The following is a 16,346-nucleotide window of genomic DNA, read 5'->3' as shown; positions in this document are numbered from 1 at the left end:
AGAGATGTCGGGTTACCGGGTTGCAGCTGTTCTTTCCTCACAGAAGGGAAAAGTCCTCACAGACGAGCTCTCTTTGTCCAGGAACTGATACAGCTAATGCCACCTGCTTTTCAACATAGGCCATGCCGCCATACTTCTAAGGTACCAGTTGGAGCTGGGCGAGACCTCACAGTGGGCAAGGCCAAACCGCATTGTTTCCTGGATGAGTGACCTTGATACTAGGATGAGGAACACATATTTCGCCAGTGATACTGGAAGGCCAAGAGGTTCACCATTGCTTCAGCTCGATTTTCAGAAGCTTGAAGGGGTCAGGTCCCTGCCTTGATTAAATATTTAGCTCTAGCAGAAATGGATTTTATATACAGTAACACCTTGGTTTGGGAGCATAACTCCTTCCGGAAACGTGCTTGTAATCCAAAGCACTCGTATATCAAAGTGAATTTCAAGAACCATTGGCTCAGCTGTGATCATGTGACGTTCGCCATCAGGTACCACTCGCGTTGCAAGACGTCACTCGTTTATCAAGTTAAAGTTGATTAGAAATGTCGTCTTGCCGAACACTCGTAAAACAAGTTACTCGCAATCCAAGGTTTTACTATCACGTGTGTCTGGATTGAATACGTCCAGTTTTGGAACAAAGAGGATTTCATTTCAAGTTTCCTTCAGTTCCCTGCTGTTTGCCTCATCCGTGGTCTTGGGTGGCATAGTGGTGTGGATTGGCCCCTGCAGGCGCTAAGCATTCCTGTCTAATTCGGAAGTCTCTTCAGCGGTGGGGTAGGGCACCGTTGGACTTTCTTCCTTCTGTGCCATATGATGGCAGCGTTTTCGTGGGAAAGGGAATAGCATTCTCTCCACTGTTTTAAGTTTTTTTTTCTTTCACGTTCATCATGGTGTTTCTATTAACTTTAGTTTTGCCTTTTGGAATACGATCCTTTGTTTTCTTTCATTGCAAATGTGTTACAGTTGGAGATAAAGTGATTTCTCACCACCTCACGTTTCTCTTGAGAAGAGGGGCTGTGGAATTTTTCAATTATTTGTTTATTTAGTCAGCTTTAGATCTTTACTCTTCTCCTTATGTCTTCCACAGTGAATGCTGGCAAACTAGAAAAAAAAAAAACACGAAACTTTTAACGTTAAGTATCTGAGGGCTTTTTTTTTTTTTTTTTGCCTACACTTAAAAATTTTAGGATTGTTATTCTTTATGGGTTGATTGCCAAATAGTTCTTTAAAATTATAGCATTTGCTTCCTGTTTTCAAGGGTTATCTGAGATCAACTACTCAAATATAGACGAGTTGGAAAACACAGTGCTTAAATTAGACTGCACGGGGGTGCAATGCCTGTTCTGTCCCTGGGCAGGTATCGGGGCTTGTGTGCGTGAGGTCCAGGCTCACACAGGTACCCACGCTTGTGACCAGGGATGCCAGCCCCACCTCACTTTGTGTCCCGAGTGCACAGCTCTGAAATCTGTAGGCTCCACCTGGTGAGGTCTGGGTTTTCTTAGTAGGTGGGTGATTGCCCTCCTTCCTTGACACTCGTCTTGTCCAGGTACAAAGAAAGAGAAAAAAGTCGATGTTCCTCCCTCCTGTTGCTTTTGACATCATCTTTCCTTGGGCTGGAGGTCCCTCCACGCTGCAATTTCTGTAGGAGCTTCCCCATCATTTCACTGTATCACTTTTCCTTCCCCATGGCCTGTGGGTGGGGAGTGGGGGCACATTTTGTTTACATTAAGGTTTGCCGTCATATACCAATCGCAGTCATTGCTCTGAATATGAGAGTTGAATCAGTTGTGCTGACAATGCCAGAGATTTGGGGAAAAGGAAGCAGCCATAAGGAGCGAATATGTGGCATGTGCTTCTGTGAACAAGAAGGAGTAAATAAAATTGTTGTATAGTAACCTCTTTTAAGAATAAAATGACAGCTTGGTTACTCTCCGTTGTTCAACACTAGAAACACCAATGCGATAGTGATATTAATGGTCAGATCGTTACTCGGGGCGCTTTTCCTTGTTTCGATCACAGAGCCACTAACGACGCCGTTGGCCAGCATGCGAGCAGACAGAACTTCCTATGTGGTGGGTGCCTTTCCCGTGTCTTCCTGGCTCATCCCCAAAGCCCTGCTTCTTTCCTTCAAGAACAAAGTGCGCCCAGACTGTGCGTGTGGGAGGCTCTTACCGCGAGACTTCCTCCTTCCCATCCCTAAAGTAGGTGCTCAGCCGGCCACAGTGCTCGCTGATTCCTCTACATTTTATGGTGATGCGTGTTTACTGAGCCGTTTCCAATCAGTTAGCTACATAGCACCCATTTGGATACCTTACTCTGGAAGAATGTCTGTTGAATGAATTAATCAGCCCAATTCCGGTATGTTCCGCATGGCCGTGTGTTGTCACGATGAGCCATCATCTGCTTTTGCGAGATGGCATGTGGCCGGAGACCGTTAGCAGTGGCCACGCCGCAGGGCCTGGGATGGCCGTGCCCTGTGAAGGGGACAAGCTGCCCACCCACTCTGCCCCTTGGGTGCTGAGGGACCTGATGCGTCAGCTCAATGGTGCCACTCTTCGCTTATTTTCATGAGCTTGGAAGCTGGCACTGAAATCCTTGCTTCTCACTCCTGATTCAGTTTTGACTGAAAGTCTCGGGCCACGAGGCCACTGCCAATGAACTCACACCTGTTTTCCGAGGGCTGGGTGCCCAAGCTGGTTGCAGCTCTCTCAATGCACTGGTGTGCATTCCATCCTGCAGACGGGGACGCTCAGGAGTCCTGCCGAGGAGCTGGCTTCCACTGTCTGCCCGTCCAGGAGGAGGGTACGTGTCCTTTTCCCTGGGTCCTCCTCCCTCCGGGCCACACTTGCTGTCTTACGCATCAACAGCTCAGCGTGACTTTGTGCCCAGACACACAATTGCTGGGAGGTTTGCATAAAAGGGTTCGGAAATCCTTGTCATCCCTGATCACTATTAAGCAATCAATTTCCCTGGAAACCTACTTACGTTGGACCAGATAAGCTGTCAGCACTCCGAGCGGCCTTTCGCTGATGTGCACTGCCTTTTCCCCTGTTTACTTAAAACCTGCCTAACGGTCAGATTCTGTCAGACCCAGTGGGTTCACGGGTTGTCTCCAACCCACCAGTCAGCTCCCCTTCAGGTGCGGCACCGAAAGAAATAATTTTAAGAAAACACCAAAGGATGTGCTCATTGGCTCGCGGCGACGGCCAAATGCGAGAAGAGAAGCGTGCATCGCAGAGCGTTGTAGCCATGTGAGTTGCTTCGCTGGTCGGCCCCCGGGGCTGGCTTTCTTCTCACAGATAGAGACAGAGAGCAATTAGAGTCTGGAAGTATAAGCAAGCCAATCCGTTGTGTTTATACAGAGAGGTTCCCCCCGAAGTGAGACACAAGTAATGAGCACATGTGTTTGGAAAGAGTATAAGGTACTTATAAATATTATAGTGGCGTCGCGATAGTTAAAGGTCTGGCAGCATTTCCATTATAAACTCTCATTGTCAGGGGTTTAAAACTCCGCTGTAAAAATTCCAGGCTGCAACTTGGCATCTCAGGATACGCCTGGGAACAAAGCTTTCATCCGTGACCCCAGGCAGGCTTCTCGTGGTGTTCCCAGGAGGCCCAGCCTCTGCCCCTCTGATTCTGTTTGCATCCACGGGGGGAGCGCAGGCGCAGGTCTGGAGTGGGTTCTCGGAAAGGGGAAGCCGGAGGAGAAGCACCCCCACACCCCTCGACCTCTCGTCGGGCACGGAGCTTGGTCTGCATAAGCTGCACGAGCTGTTGCCAGTGGCTCCCGAAGACCATAGTGACTAAGGGCCATGGATCACTGGACATGCCAATAAGGTTAGGGAAGTGCAGTCAGACTAAAAATACTGGGGCTCCGGGGGGCTCAGTCGGTTAAGCGTCTGACTCTTGATTTTGGCTCAGGGCATGATCTCCTAGTTTGTGAGATCAAGCCCCGCATCGGGCTCTGTGCTGACCGTGCAGAGCCTGCTTGGGATTCTCTCTCTCCCCCTCTCTCTGCCCCTCTCCCAAGCACACGTGAGCTCTCCATCTCTCTCAAAATAAATAAATAAACATTAGAAAACTCAAAATACTACTATCAAAGAGCTAAACACTTTGCATAGCTGACTTTAGGACCATCTTTAGGATCATCAATGATTTGTAAGGGAAATCTCAGCCAGGCTGCGGTCCCAAGAGGCTATGCTTACCAAAGAAGTCACTGTGCTTTATCTTTGCTCCATAAAGTAAATGGTCTAAACAAAATTGACTAGCAAATTCGGCATGGGGTTACATGAAGATACTTCAAATACAAGTAGAGAGTTTCCAGACTTAATCTGCAAACAATCTTAGATTAACAAAATGACCTTTGAGAGACATTTTCCCCCATCATTTAACGATAGCAGATGTGAGGAATTCAACCAACAACTGCTCTGTCTTGATGAACATTAGCCTGAACTGAAGAAGACTCACGTGACACTGAGCACATCGTGGGTCTCAAGTGACAAGCCACGCTGTGTGAGAGGCAGGGCTTGCCTTCTCTCCGGGTGATGGATAACGCGGGCCGCCGCAATTATGCAGCTCCACGCAGAGCCGGCCAAGGTGCAGTTAAGCAGCTCCGTGCAGTGCTTGGCCATTGCCCACTGTGCGCTTTCCTCTGTGGTCTCACCTCGTCTCAGCCTAACAACCTCTGCTGCCTTATTAAATCATCCCACGTTGCTACATTCCTGTAGCAGCTACAAATCAATGTCTTTTCCTTGAGTATCAGACTGACATGAGCTGTGTCCCCAGAGATGTCCTGAATGATTAAGGAAAAATGATTCTTAAGACAATACATCAGGAAGCTTAACAGAGCCTAGAAAATGTGCCAAGGAGTTTGTGGAGCTTAGAAATTAAAAAAAAAAAAAAAAAAAAAGACGAGAAAGGGCACAATAGATTGAAGGCCATGCCAAACCTGGATAGATGCTCTATCTGGGACCTGAGAATTCCTTCCATGCATTCGTTTGCCATAATACACGGTCAAGAGCAAGTCAGAAATTAAAGAAAAATATCTTTGTTCAGATCCCAGTCGTAGATTCCTATTTGATCTTAAACTAAGGGCTTTCTCAAAATTATCATATCATTTCTACACTAGTAGAATCAATCTTTAACAAAGGGAAAATTGCTAGCAATCCCAGTCTCCATTTATTCAATTTTGTTGAGAACAGGGTTTACCTGATGTATAGGAGACTGATTTAACTCCCTCAGAAAGAAATTCACTGTTAAAATGGACACTTCAATCTCAGCTGAGCCCACAGTATAAAAAATAAGAAATGAAAAGGAAAACCACTGGAGTTACAGGCAGCCCAGCTTGCATTTTCAGGCTTACTCTCAAATGCCTTGTCTTCATTTTAGATCCTAGGAAATATGGAGTGAGGTCTGGAGATTCTGTTTTAATTTAAGATTTACCTTTCTCTCAGTGACATGGGTGTGTATGTGGGGGGGGGGCGCATATAAACTAGGCTAAATTTAAACTATCATTAGCAAAATTCAAAGCTCCCTTCTGGGGCAGGGCGTAATAGTCATGTGAATTAGAATATTTTAAAAGAAAATTAAGTGCGTTGAACAATGCTTCTTATCCCATCAGGCGCCACGCTTTCTGGGACCACGAGTCGTTGGTTGAGTGTATGTTTTGTGTTGTGTGGAGACCGACTGGGAAATCCGTGCTGTCTAGGGTGACTTGTGAAGCCCTTCCTCCTCTGACTCCTGCCTCCTTTTCCTCTTTGCCCCCTCTCTTCTTCACCTCTTCTCATCATCTAGGCAGCAGGAAACATAGAACAATTTCCACTATCACTGACAGGTGCATGACAACACCTTGCCAGGCTGGTCTTTGTGTGACGCTGTGGACCGGGGGCTGCACCGATTCAGCCTGCCTGTGGAAATACCCCATTACCGTGCTTGCTTCACGATCTGCGATTGGTGGTGAGATTGGTTTCCCAGGCTTACCGAATTTCCTTCAAGAGGGACACTTGGAATCTGTTATTTCGTCATTAAGTCTTGAGAAGTTGCATGAGTTCCGTGCAGCCAATACTAACTTTCTTCTAGATTCAATCCAACACCTGCACACATGACTCGGCAGGGGAGTCTTAGCACATATACAGTTCCTTTTAGGAGCCAAAAGATCAATGTAGCTTTCACATAACACTTGGATCGATTTTTCGTTTTATTGAAGCTGCTCATTAAAACTGCTTGAGCTCTGTCGCTGTGTGTTTCTTTCCCTGTCCAGCTTTAATCCTAATGTGTTCCAGGGCCTTCAGCCGTTAATACTAGAGAAGATCCACTGAGGATGGTCTCTAGTACATTTTTCCCCCCATGGTAGCCAAGCTGGGAATAGGTTGGGTAGTTTTATCACTGGGTAGAATTCTCCTAGTTGCACATCCGTAGATGGTCGTGAGTAATAATTTCTCTCTGGATAGGATTATAGGAAGCCCTCTTGCTTCCATGTGGAACTGCCCAGCTCTGGGACTGGAGGAGATTCCATGATTTTTACACAAGAGCTGGGAGGGTGAGGGGGGGCAGGCAGGGTGTCCCATGCTTGTCCAGAAGGGGTTCTCGGGTGTCAAATTCCCACAATGTTTTCTTTTAATTTCAGTCGTTCATATTTCTTCTACTACATAATATATCCATGTTTTACTTTAATAGAAAATTGACCCATAATTCTCTACTGAAGTAGAAGTCTTATCCCCGGAAGGGGGATGCCTTGTTTGCCCTGACCCCTCACCAAGTTACCAAGGGTGCATCGCCCGATAAAGACCCCCAGGCCCGTAGGATGAAGGTCACTCGCTGGCTCGGCAGATACTCTGGCTGCCTAGGCCGAGCGAACTGGTGTCGTTTGAACCTAAAGAAGAAATGGCTATGGTTGGGTGACAAAATAATTTCTATTTTTACAGAAGACGGATTCAAAGAGGTGGAAGGACTAATAAAAAATTAAAACAGATTGTCCAAAATAATCTGGTGGGTTCGTCAACCTTGGAAATTAAAAATCAAAGGATATGAAATAGTTTGTCCTGCCATGAGGGCTTTCTGGGGCCTGTTCCAGTGCTAGAATTTTAAGATGGTCTTCGGTTAAATATGTTCTTGGGAAGAACAAATGCAGTTTTCTCACATCAGGGTCACACAGGAGATCATAATTTTTTTGGTGGTTTGAATACATAGCCATTGTTACGTTAGTCATGATGGAAAAGTACACTTTTCTTACAAAAATCATAAAAGTTGGAAAACTGCCAACTACCTGTTGGCTGAAAGGGAAGCTAATGTGCAGGGCTCACTTCCTTTCACTGGTATTGTTTTTTACAGAAATAGAGAATAATACTTCCCACAATGCCAATCCTCTGCTGTCAGGGCTGGAAATGCTCATAGTCCAGGACAGAAAAAAAAGAGGATGCACTGTTTGTTGATTTCTCCCCCATCATCAGGTGGCCAGTGGCCAGAAGGCAGCCCTTGGCAACTAACAATGAAATAGGAAATGGCCTGTGGTAAATATTCCCCTCAATGCCCTGTTCTGACAACAGCACTGGTCAGGAAAAGACGGGGATACTCAGATGACTAATGTGTGGATCTAAAATGCTCTGAGTTTGTCGGGAGAATGTCATAAAAAAAACACCCTATTGTTTTGCCTGCATTTTCATCATCAAGAAGACAGGAGATAACGAATGCTGGCATGGGTGTTGAGGAAAGAGAACCTCGGTGTCCTGTTGCTGGGACCAGGTAGTAGGGAAGCCACTGAGGAAAACAGTCTGGGGGATCTTCAAAAAATTAAAAACAGAACTACCATGTGACCCAGTAATTCCACTTCTGGGAATATATTCAAAAGAAAAATAAACTCAAAGACATGTATGCACTCCTACGTTTATTGCAACATTATTTACAACAGCCCGGACCTGGAAGCAACCTCAGTGTCCATCAACAGATGAATCCATAAAGAGAATGCAGGAAATATACACACTGGAATATTACACAGCCATAAGAAGGAGGAGATCATGCCATTTGAGACAACATGGATGGACCTAGAGGGTATTATGCTAAGTGAAATAAGTCAGACTGAGAAAGACGAATACCATATCACTCCACTCATAAATGGAATCTAAAAAATGAATAAGCAAACAAAAAACAGAATCAGACTTATAAATACAGAGAATAAACTGATGGTTGCCAGAGAGGAGGAGGGAGGAGGATTGGGCAAAATGGGTGAAGGGGAGAGGGAAATACAGGCCTCCAGTTACGGAATGAGTAAGTCATGGGAATAAAAAGCAGAATAAAGAATACAGCCAATGTTAAAAGTGATGTAATTCGACAGATGGTAGTTACCCTTGTGGTAAGCATAGGGTAAGGTATAAACTTGTCAGATTACTAAATTGTACAGCTGAAACTAATGTAACATTATGCATTAACTATACTAAAAAAAATCCAAGTCATTAATAAAGATATTAGAACAAAATAAACTACAGTAAAATAGAAAAAAAACCCAAAATACAACAAAACAAAAAAAGACCCAAACTCATAGAAAAAGAGATCAGAATTGGGGTTCACCAGAATCGAGGGGGATGGGAGATTGGGATAGGGAACGGGAAGAAGGTGGTCAAAAGCTGCAAATTTTGGGGGCGCCTGGGAGGCTCAGTCAGTTAAGCGTCGGACTACAGCTCAGGTCATGATCTCACCATTCATGAGTCCGAGCCCCGCGTGGGGCTCTGTGCTGACAGCTCAGAGCCTGGAGCCTGCTTCGGATTCTGTGTGTCTCTGCCTCTCTCCCACTCACACTCTGTCTCTCTTTCAAGAATAAGTAAACACTAAGAAACTTTTTTAAACAAAGCTGCCACCTTCCAGCTGTAAGATAAATAAGTACTAGGGATGTAACCCATAGCATACTGACGACAGCTAAGCACTGCTGTATGTTTTACAGGAAAGTTGTCAGGAGGATAAATCCTAAGACTTCTCATCACAAGAAGTTTTTTTTCCCCCTTTTTGCTTTCCTTCTTTCTTTTTATTGTTATCTATATGAGAAGATGGATGTTAGTGGAACCTACTGTGATAATCATCTCACGATATATGTAAATCAAACCGTCATGCTGTATGCCTTAAAATTACACAGCGATGTGTATTAATTGTTTCTCACTGAAACCGGAAACAAACGATGACAAAATCTAAAACACAATAACTGCCTTACAATGTACAAAGTTATCTGCAATCTCAACATCCTATACATTCTGAAAATCTCTAATGTCAGATGTTAAGTTTTGACGACAAAAGATAACAAAATAGCTCAGTATTGGAGAAAGATTGCGTAAAAAAGTGTCATTCGATATATGATGGATGTGGAAGGTTTAGGAAAACATACAGTGGTATCATGTGTCAATAGCCACTTATCATTACATGGCTGAAATTCTAGGGTACGTATCCCTTGGAGTCTGTGAGAACAGTCACCACTAAAATCACAGACGATTCATCCAAATGTACAGTATCATCATTAAGCTTCTGTTGACCCCAAACTTTCTTTCATTATGGTATTTAGGATTACTTAATTATTAATGTACGTACTCAAACTTTTTTGAGCTTGCCTTTGTCTATGTGGCATATTACATCTTAGAGTAAGTAGTAGTCATTGACTTGGTACTTTTTTTGGTATGATTTATTTTTTCTAAATTGAAGGCCTCTTTGCCCACTTAAATATATCAGAGATATGAAATATACTATATGCCACACATATATAATATTTATCTAAAATAACTTCTTAGAGTGGGTATGCAATAATGTGTCTTCTACTTATAGATGTTGAAATCTACATAATATTCTAAAATTTTGCGCAGTACTAATTATGAACTATCATCATATACACAATGAGAAAGTAAGGATTTCTTGAGCTTTTTCAGAGCGACAGAATACATTTTCCAACCCTCAGTCTCCTCCCTTCCCATTTCATAGACCTGTGAGTAGTAAACGCAAAGAAGTGAAAACCAGTGAATTAGCTTTCGTTCTTGCTGGCCGATCGCCTGTGCTCTTAGCTGCTTCTCAGAAATTCTGATTGAACGAATCCTGTGATTTAATCTGCGTAGCTGAAAGCTAGTATAAGATGTATGAAAATTATTTATCAAAACTGTTACAAGTGACAGAGGTGGTGGGGTCACATGTCCTTCATTCTTTAAAGTTTTTAGAACATCTTTCAAGTGTCTTAAACTCCCACCTAGCAGAAGAACCCACCAAGCCGCTTTTCCTCTTCAGATTCTGCCCTCGGGCTGGAGGGAGTTGGAACTTCTGCGTCTGGTCCTGTCGTGAGTTTGTTCCCATTTCCTACCCAACCGAGTCCTGGCTTCTCAGCTCCTTCCTGGTTAGGACTGAAGAAGACACAGGTTTTCACCTGTTCCCATTTTTAGGAAGAGTACTTGCTTTTTCCTTCTTGAATGTTTAGGAAGTAGGGTCAAGTTAGACTTGATTTGTCTTGCAAACGTTACTCTAGATCAAACAGAGGATCTGAATATGGAAACAGATGTAATATTCACTGAGTGGGAGCTTGGTGCTGGTAATTCCATTGGAGGAGTGAGAAGTTTTCTATGTGAGAAGTAGGAAGGGGTCAAAAGGGAAGACACTGGATGGAACAGGAAGAAGTAAATAAGAGAAAGAAACACATTCATTACAGTCCAGAATTAAACCAAGGTAGCAGCTTAAAAATTGCATCGGATTTGTGTAAAATTTTATACTGTCAGCTTTATTGGTCAAGGGAACACCAGATATTCTGTATGCCAAGAAAGTTGAAAATTCTGTCGTTTTTTTTTTAAACAAATTTTTTTGGGGACGCCTGAGTGGCTCAGTCAGTTAAGCACCAGACTTTGGCTCAGGTCATGATCTTGTGGTTCGTGAGTTTGAGCCCCGTGTCGGGCTCTGTGCTGACAGCTCAGAGTCTAGAGCCTGCTTCAGATTCTGTGTCTCCTTCTCTCTCTGCCCCTTCTCAGCTTACACTCTGTCTCTCTCTCTCTCAGAAATAAATAAACGTTACAACACATTTTTTGATGCCTTAATATGTATTTTGCATGCTAGAGGGAATTTGAGTATAGTGTTATCTAACCTCACTTTTAAACGTGTAGAAATAATGAAATAATGTCTGAATGCATAGGGACTAGGGCTAGTTTATGTGGGACCCGGGTATCTGAGGAGACCATGCAGTGGGACAGCTGGAGAGGCCAACGTACAACCACTCTCGTGGGTAGCTCCCAGATTAGAAGGCTTGCTGAGAAAAGTGAATATGGGGTCCTTGCAAAACTTCAACGTACATGCCTCTTCACATACCATAGGCTCAGAGAGAGAGTTACTATTATCTTGATCACTACAAAACGTCTAGGGCCGAGACACCTGGGATGGGATTCATGGTTTCTAAAGCCATTCGTTCTTTAGGTAATAGAGTAAATGTGCTGTAAAAGTGATGTCCTTCCTTCAGTTGAATCATGCAACCTTATTGGTACTATCTGATGCAGTCAGGTTATTTTGGACCCACTTACGTGTACACTTTGGTTAGTTTTCCATGGCAATTTCATGATTATTTCTTAAGAGATCTGAAAACCTACTCTTCCTCCGCACGCAGGCTCTTAATAGCTCTGATCCGGTAACCTTTTTATTTTAGCCAGAAGATGGATATTTCAATAATTTGAAACGAGTTAATGTGAGCCCAGATCCCAATCAGATCCAAAATTTTAAGTGCTCATAAAAATCTGAAACTCTGCAATAACACTAAATCCCCATATGCAGAGGAAAACAATTTACGTTTTGTGGCACTTGCAGTGAACTTTTGCAGGCATTTCTGCCTGGATTGTCTGTTAAGCCTTCTACTATATTAACGTCGCTTTGGAAGAAAAGGGCTAAGTTGGGTTTAAACGTCACATTCAAAACATTGTGAGTGTAAGAAATATAACCCCAGGGCCAAAAATCACCAATGAAAAGAAATTATACTGCTTGTGTAAACACTGGCCCTTGGGCAAGGCGGCCACGGGTTTTGGTGCAAAGGGAAAGTCTGTCCCATTATGGAAAGGAAGTGAGGCCTCTTACACAAGAGGAAGCGGCCTGTGGGTAATACGTTTTTGCCTGTTAGATTAGGGATGGACGACTGGTCTCAGGAGGAGGCATTTTCTGTTATCGTGTGAAGAGATTTTAAGTCTTTGCTTGGAATCCCACACCAGGAACATTCCAGAGATATCATTTACTCTTTTATTCACAAGTGATGGTCTCTGTTTAACTTTCCAATCTCAGCTTCTGCTGTCCTTTTGAAACACTCTTCAGGATTAATGGAGTACTGAGCTGTGGCAATTCCTGCTGCTGGCTGTCTTACGTGGAAGCTGTTACATATGCCTCTGCTTTTCCATCGTTTTCCCTGGAAGGCTTTCCCTCGTTTTCCCTAGCAGACGAGCACATCCGTCACGTCTAAACCTGGGCACTACCTTTGGGCCTCTCCTGACCCTTCCATCCTGGGTTGGTTTCCCCTGTCATGAGCTCCCATGACGCCTTGTGCTTACCCCCAAAATACAGATGGCAGCTACAGGGACTAGGCCATCTACAGAGAAGACCCCACTTTGGTTACGGCACTCGTGTTCTCCAGCCTGGATGAGTTGTTCCGCTGCGTTTTGGCTGAAGGCCGTTCTTACACACACTCCCGGCGTTCCTGGGAATGCTTTTCTGCCAGCTGTTTACAAACCCCTTGGTAGGAGTGGATCGACACTCTCTGCAGGAAATGTATGGTTGATTACAAGATAAATATACGTAGTTTAGAACTCAGAATTAATATTTAAATTTGTTGTAAACTGCGGAGAAAAGGAAAGGGCAGTGTTCTCAGGGGGGTGGATGCTGAGGAAGCCTGGCCGTGATCTCTGGCCCCAAGTCACTAGGCAGAGCCATTTTCCAATCCTAAGACTTTACAAGCGCAGGTAACCTGTATGTAAAGTCAGTAAATTACGTCCTCTGTCTCCACTGTGTCTCCTGGTTCTAGAAGAAAACATGAGCGAGGTGGACCCCGGTGAGCACGGGGCCAGGGCAAATAGCAAGAGACTCCGTGCCCCATTCTGAGGCTCGGGGGCTGTCGATGCTCTTTACCAGGCTCCCTGAGCCAGCGCACAGCCACGTGGCACGTGCTTCATGGGCGTCACTGGGGAGTCAGTTGGTAGCATCATGTCAATGGCTGTTGAGTCCTCAAAGGACAGAAAGCCACACGAATTCAAGTACTGCCATAATTACATGGCCTAATGCTAAACCGAGACTACCAGCTCTCAGCATTTATCCTCAGGGAATTCATATTCTCTCTCAAGCTAAAGAAATGTGGGAAGCATGGGCTGGGTGCTCCATGGGAAACATGGAGCACCCAGCCCATGCTTCCGGGGGCTGATTTATAAAGAGCACAGGGCACTTGGAGAAAAGCTCGCTGTCTAATACATTTTTTTTCACTTAGGCTCAATCATTTTACATAATTACTTTTCTTGATGAGGTCTGTGAAGAAGTGTAGCTGTTTTTCTTTATTAATTTGTGATCCAAAGTTAAAATGAATGGATAGTTTTTAGGGACAAGCCTATTATTTTGTACTTCTTCCATTTCATTCTTCCCTAAAAGCCAAAATCCTTGAACAGATGTTCTTTAGATTTTTCCAAAATGTAAATAAGTGACCCCTGGAGAAAGAGAGACTCATAGCGTGGAAAGCTTTCAGGAAAAAATACTTTGTTTTTCAGAAAATCATACATGAAGGAAAATGAGATACATGGGAGTTCTGATGAAAGTATATTTATGTAACTCCAACTATAACATTCTCTTCCTAGTATGACTGTAATAACGCTTTCTTTTTTTGCAAATTTCACTTTAAAAATTTTTGTCAACAGAATTACATATTGTAATAGGTGCTCATTTGTTTCTGACTTGAAACTCTGCTTTACTTTGGATGAAAAGATTTTTAAAATTCTCTTTATTATCATCTGTTCTTGTTTCCATGACTACATAAGATGTTTTTTAAAAAGTATCAGTGTTCCTTGACATTGGCTGTAGCAACTTCTTTCTAGATACATCTCCCGAGGCAAGGGAAACTAAACCAAAAATAAACTATTGGGACCTCATCAAAATAAAAGGCTTCTGCACAGTGAAGGAAACCATGAACAAGACTGAAAGGAAACTTACAGAATGGGAGAAGATATTTGCAAATGACATATCTGATAAAGGGTTAGTATCCAAAATATATAAAGAACGGTTAAAACTCAGCACCCCAAAAACAAACAATCCAATTAAAAATGGGCAGAAGATATGAAGAGACATTTTTCCAAAGAAGACATACAGATGGCCAACATACACATGAAAAGATGCTCAACATCACTCATCAGGGAAATGCAAATCAAAACCACAATGAGATACCACCTCACATCTGTCAGAAGGACTAAAATGAACAACACAGGAAACAACAGATGTTGGTGAGGATGTGGAAAAAAAGGAACCCTCTTGCACTGTTGGTGGGAATGCAAACTGGTGCGGCCACTCTGGAAAACAGTATGGAGGTTTCTCAAAAAGTAAAAAAAAAAAAAAAAAGAATAGAACTACCCTACAATCCAGCAATTGCACTACTAGGTATTTACCCAAAGAATACAAAAATACTAACTCAAAGGGATACGAACACCCTGATGTTTATAGCAGCATTATCTACAATAGCTAAGTTATGGAAACAGAGCAGGTATCTATCAACTGATGAATGGATAAAGAATATGTAGTAAGGTGCCTGGGTGGCTCGTCAGTTAAGTGTCAGACTCATGGTTTTGGCTCAGGTCATGATCTTACGGTTGGTGGGTGTGAGCCCTGAGTTGGGCTTAGCACTGATGGCATGGAGTTTGTTTGGGATTCTCTCTCTCCCTCTCTCTCTCTCCCAGAGAGAGTCTCTGTCCCTCCCCTCCTTACGAACGCACATGGGCGCATGCTCTCTCAGAATAAATGATAAGAGAAAAAAAAGACGTGATATATATATTCACACACACCATGGAATATTACTCAGTCATTAAAAAAGAATGAAATCTTGACATTTGCACTGTTATGGATGGAGCTAGACAGTATTATGCTAAGTAAAACAAATCAGTCAGAGAAAGACAAATACCATATGCTTTCACTCATATGTGGAATTTAAGAAACAAAACAAACCGGCAAAGGGAAGAAAAGGAGGGAGAAGCAAACTGAGAAACAGATATTTAACTATAGAGAACAAACTGATGGTTATCAGAAGGGAGGTGGGTGGGGGTTTGGGTGAAACAGGTGATGGGGATGAAGGAGGGCACTTGCTGTGATGAGCACTGGGCGATGTACGGAAGTGTTGAATCGCCATATTGTGCACCCGAAACTAACACTGTCTCTTAACTAACTGGTATTTTAAATAAAAATTTAAAAAAGAAATAAAAAGTATCAGTGTTTCTGAAAGTTGGATGGGGTGTCAATTGTACACCCGGGGAGTGATTATGATTACTGTTTCCAGAGGCCATTTCCCACTTAAACTACCTTAATATTTGCCAGGAGGTTTTAAATCAATTAAAATCAAATTCAGTTGTCGTTAACATTAAAATCTATTTGCTAAAAGACAGGTTTTCCTTCCTCAGTACTGAATATATAAATCTAAACTTCAGTCAAAACCATACACCCCGTAACCTGCCAATGAACTTTCTTTTGTGGGAGCACCTCACCTGTGGAAGGTTGGTAACTTGTAACAAATCTCAAGGAAGAGAGGAATATGGAAAGCCAAGTGGTGGGGAGAGAGCACTTGACTCAATTTGTGACAAAATGGTTCAGATTATTTGAGAACACGCATCTGTCCTGCCACTGCCACTGAGAGTCAGGCTATAAGGAAACAAAGACAGTGGCATCTACTTAAGAAATAGGCATTCGGAAGAAGTCCCTGAAAACAGGGCTTGAACATACTATCTTCCCTCTGGTTTTCAGCACATGTGGTGTATCTCCCCCGGGACAATTCTAAAATATGCTGTGGGGGAGGTAAAACTGGAGGGATGGCAGGGAAGTAAAAGAAAGTGGCAGATATACAAGAAAGGGAGGAACTAGCACAAATAAGAAAAACGAACAAGCCCAGTTTTAAACCAAGCTGACTGTTCTGGGTCTCTTCGACCTTGGCAATACTCAGAGGGTCATATTTTATATAGATGAACTGTCTTCAATTTCTCCTGCGTCTCTGGAACATGCCAGAGTTTTCCCCTGATGCTTTATCACTACATTGTTTTTATTCCTCAAAGTTTTATTATATTAATAGATGTCTCTTGGTGCATGTATTTGAATTCATCTTGACACGGTCTTTTTCATTATTAAAGAAAAATACA

This window comes from Panthera uncia, chromosome F2 (assembly GCF_023721935.1).
Source record: "Panthera uncia isolate 11264 chromosome F2, Puncia_PCG_1.0, whole genome shotgun sequence".
In the NCBI taxonomy this organism is placed as follows: Eukaryota; Metazoa; Chordata; class Mammalia; order Carnivora; family Felidae; genus Panthera; species Panthera uncia.
The sequence above is the reverse complement of the archived record's forward strand: the minus strand, read 5'-3'. Positions refer to the sequence as shown.